Raw genomic sequence first — 4637 nt, forward strand, 5'->3', positions numbered from 1 at the left:
TGTTGACGAAAGTTGACCAGTTTCCTGGAATTGTTATTATTAAACTGCTATTAGGAAACGAGGATTTACGAAGATGAAGAAAGTAAGCGTTATGTATAAATACTTCTCGGTGACAAATGCAAAAAGTGTTTGCGGCTGTTTACACCGGGGATGAATGAAAAACATAGTCGAATGGCAAATGTCATGGCAACAATTCTTGGTTGTTCACAGTTTTCCTTAAAATATATTTCAGCCTATTTTGGAGCGTCAATAGACTGCCTGTGAAAAATTTTGCATTGTCACATCGGTGATTTTGAAAATTTACAAGAACATCCAGGAAGCAATTTAATTAACACGATTGACACGATTCTTTCATGTTAATTCGGAGATTGTTCCTCTCCTAGCATCTACCGGAAGCAATTTATTGTATTTATAAAAGCATAAAACGTTAAAGCATATATATGATTTTTCTTGTTCGACTCTTCAATGTAACACGAATTTAATATTTTCTGCGAAGCCGTAATTGTTTAACTTATTAAAAGGGAATTCTTTTACGAAAGCGACGAATAACCAAATCAAAATAAACAAATGCTGAACAAATTCTCACTAAATATGTACGTACGTAATTCGGATGAAGCAAAATCGATATGGGGCCAAGCGTTCTGAACACGGTGAATTCGTTCGCGCAAGCGAATTCATAAGTCGAATTGACGCAAAAGTCAGATTTATGCGAGATTAGCTGTTCAGAAGGACGACGGATGCAACCTCTGAAACTGGATAAATTTTCAAAGTTATCGAGTTTCAGAGCGACTTTAGAGACCGAAATGCCGCGCTGCTTCCGTAACGAAACCAGCCGACTGTGAACTGTCAAGGATGATCTGCCCTCTTTGCCGCGTCCTTATTGACGGCTCCAGTCTAAATAAAGTGCTGGTTCAAGAAGCCCGCCACGGCCACGAACTACGAATACGTACCAACCAAACGTTTGACCACTTCGGCTACGTGTCAATATTTACAAATTTTCATCGCCGCTATCACGACATCCTACTTTGAAGCGTCCCTTCTCACAGTTTTGCCTCGATAACAGTTTTTTAAAATGTTCACCGATACCAGCCGAATAAGGATGGGTTTTTACAATGGCGGCGAGGAAGAGAACTTGATAGTGATGCGATCTGATAGAAATCTTTAAATTTTTGTTATCTGACCTCCAAGCGCTTATCGGTCTTTGCTTTGGTCCCCTATTTTTCTTGCCTAAGATCTCGCCTAACCGCAGATAGCGCGTTTTTTTTTTTTTTTTTTTTTTTTTTTTTTTTTTTTTTGCCCCAATAATATCTGTATGCATAAATAACTCCGCGTGGAATATGAACGTGTTCTGCTTGAAACCAGTCATGAAAAAAACGTCTCATGAACTCTGTAACGAGTTCGATGGTCATCAAATTTAACAGATACGAGGTGGCTTTCACTTCCTCGTTATTTCGGTTTTTGGACATTGTGGACGTGCAACGTAACGAAAATAATGAAAAAGTTTATTGAATTTTACTAAAACCGTATTGGGGTGTATTAAGAACAAGCATAAAATCAAGAGTAATCGCGCGATAGTTCAAACGACGACCGAGCGAATTCTGAACAGACTCACGACAGATTCTAACGTTAAAATTCCACGTAGGATAGAATGGTATCAGGATGAAGTAATTATTAAAGTAAATGAAACAAATGTTCGAAAAATTATCTAGCCTGCTCGATAATAAAAGGAGTTATTCAGTAACGCTTGCACGCGAGCCGTTCGGTTCTGTTACTAAGGCGTCTGTGTCGCAGCGCTCAATATTACGCGACGAGAAGTAGTCCGCAAAGCCGCTGTTCCATACCGAAAATCTCTCGAAGTACGCCAGGACAGATACTCAAACTTGTCAAGTAGTGCCGATTAACGTCGTGGACAATTATGATTGAGCTTTCTGTAAACAAAACGACGTAATTTCTGCAATATATGGAACATTATAGCAACGAGAATCGGGCGGGCACAGCTCCCCACTCGAGCTCCTCAGTAGCGTCTCATGCCACTTGAACGCCCGGTCGGTAGATTTCAATCGAATTAGAATTTGAATAAAGTATCAGTGAAAATCTTCCTTTAAATTCTATCCAGACGAATATCGAATATTCGACGTGTATATCATAACACGTATATCGATACATCATGTTTTCATTTTCGTAACAAATAACTCCGTGTAATTATGCTTTAAGACGTCGCTACGTGCAAACAGTGAGCTATATTTCATTGTTTCTTTAAACGTATAAAGATCGACGTGACTTTCACAGCTATTAGGACTAGAATTTTATCAAGCTCGCATGACGTGTGTAGGTACTTTAGTTATATTTCGTATCCAATTATCAAGAGATTAGATAGAACTAAAGTGAGAAAAATGTTTATCGCAGATTCTCACCTTCCATACGGTGTTTCTTGGTAAATCGTTTTCAGAGAATGCTCAGAGTTTGCTTCGGCTATCGCCAGCCGAGTTCAGAATTAAACGCTTGTTCAACAAGTTGTTTTCATCAACTCGATGAATAATTACGACTGGGTACGCGTGAGAGCGATCAAGTTAAAGTTTCAACACGTTCACCACGCGAAGTTTGTTATCCTTTTGTCAGCCCTTCCTCGATTCTGGTAATGATAACTCTGGTATAGCAAGGTTCGTAATCGAAGCGCCGTCGTAAATCTACCCCTTTGCTGCTGGAAGTGACGTAACGACGAGACACTATCAGCCGGCAGTTTCCGTGCTTCGAATTGCACAACATTGTGTGTCAAGGGCTACGAACGTTGCGAGCAGCCTTCTCGGGCATGGCCAACGCGAAACTTCTCTCAAGTTAATAAGTATTAATCTCGAGTGGAAGACAAGCTGCCACATGCGAGCTAATGGCATTGTTTCTTAAAGCAGAATCGGAAAGGGACAACGAGTTCTGCGAAATCAATAGCGTAATGAGTATACGAGGGAATGGAAACGTCAGTCGGATTCATTCTTGAGTCTCAAGCTTCAAGTTCCATTCTTTCGAGTTTCAAGTGAAGTTAAGAGTCTTCCAAGAATGTTCGGAAAGGAACATTCGAACTATACAACGCCTGACACGAACGCGGAACTTAAGCGACTGGTATTGACTTGGAACGTTATCAAATCGGTGTTTCCCCGTTGTTTCAGTAAACTCCTCTGTCATTATGTAACTCTGATTTAAAAACGCGGCGACCGCATCGTAACGCGAAATAACAGGAATATGATTGTTTTCAGTTGCCTTGGGATCGAACGTGGCGAGAGGAAGTTGTTACAGGATTACGTGTAAAGGCTCCAGAATCGCGGATCTGTCAGATTTATTCATGGATTTGCCGATTGACCCTTGGCGATTAAACTTTAGAAATGTTTCAGGCAAGAGGAAGAGACGGTTCGACGTTAGATTTGTCTACGGGCGAGCGGTTGTTATTACGAAGAATAATATAACGGTGGGAGCGTCGGCAGTGTAGTATCTTTTATATTATACGCGACTGGTTGTAGTATTAAATCCGTACAGGTTCCGACAGGTTGCCAACCACAAGCTTACTCCACATGTGGCCTCCACATTTCTCCCATGACAAACTCATGCGAAACAGCGTACATCAAACTATAACATACTCTCGCAACTAACACGGGTTGAGCAGCTGCGACACGGTACAAAAGAACACTAGAACCTACCTGTCTAACCCTGCGAGTGTGGGGCGAACGGTGATCGGTATTCGAATCGTCAGAAACAATAATCGCTCTGTGTTGGAATTGATTGCAGATGGTTCCGTTTGCACAGTACATGTCATCGACATTGCGCGTAGACAGGCCATAAATTTATCGAACAGGTCGCGAATCGTATCGTTGATTTTGCATATGTAAGTTAATTACGTCTGGAGGAATTGGAAACGTCTTGTATTCAACAGGTGAAAAGTACACGATGCGATTACGGCTCGAGACTCGATAATGCTAATTAAGAGATATGCGTATTTCTGACTCGTACATTTTCACAGACACGTCGTGTACGATACATTTTATTTGTCAAATGTAAGACGTTTCCCTGCGATATCTCGTTGTTCTCAGTTTGATTCCCTCAAACGATAAATACGAATACACTTCCGGGGAAATTTCAATCCCTATTTACAAAACAAACGAACGAGTTTGCTAAAAAAAAAAAAAAAAAGGAGAAGAACAAGTAAATACGTGCGAACAAACTTATTTATCGCTAATTGCTAGTTTAATGTTAAATAGTTGGTAAAAAGAAAAAAAACAATAAGAAAACTTTGCCTTTTTTGTTTAACTTTAACTGGTCGTTTATCGCATCGCGAGGCATCAATCACAACTGTGCCTACTTGATGATAAGGTAATTGCATATTCACGAATGGTATTTGTTAATAATACGCGCCCGACCGTACGATCGACCGTGAAAGGTAGAATGGGAGCACTTCGACGACTATGTCTTTAAGTAGCGATGCGATTATCGAGCGATACGACGCTAGGTGGCTAAATATTCGAGTAGCGCGCGCATGGGGGGCAAAGGAGTGGGGGCGTGGCAGCGATTGGTACGGCCCTGGTGCCGGGTCCCGTAGCGGTGGGCATGCCTGCGGAAGATGGAAGGCGCACGAGCCGAATAATTTAGTTTGT

The sequence above is a fragment of the Frieseomelitta varia genome, unplaced genomic scaffold (genome assembly GCF_011392965.1).
Source record: "Frieseomelitta varia isolate USP_RPSP 00005682 unplaced genomic scaffold, Fvar_1.2 scaffold_541, whole genome shotgun sequence".
Lineage (NCBI taxonomy): Eukaryota > Metazoa > Arthropoda > Insecta > Hymenoptera > Apidae > Frieseomelitta > Frieseomelitta varia.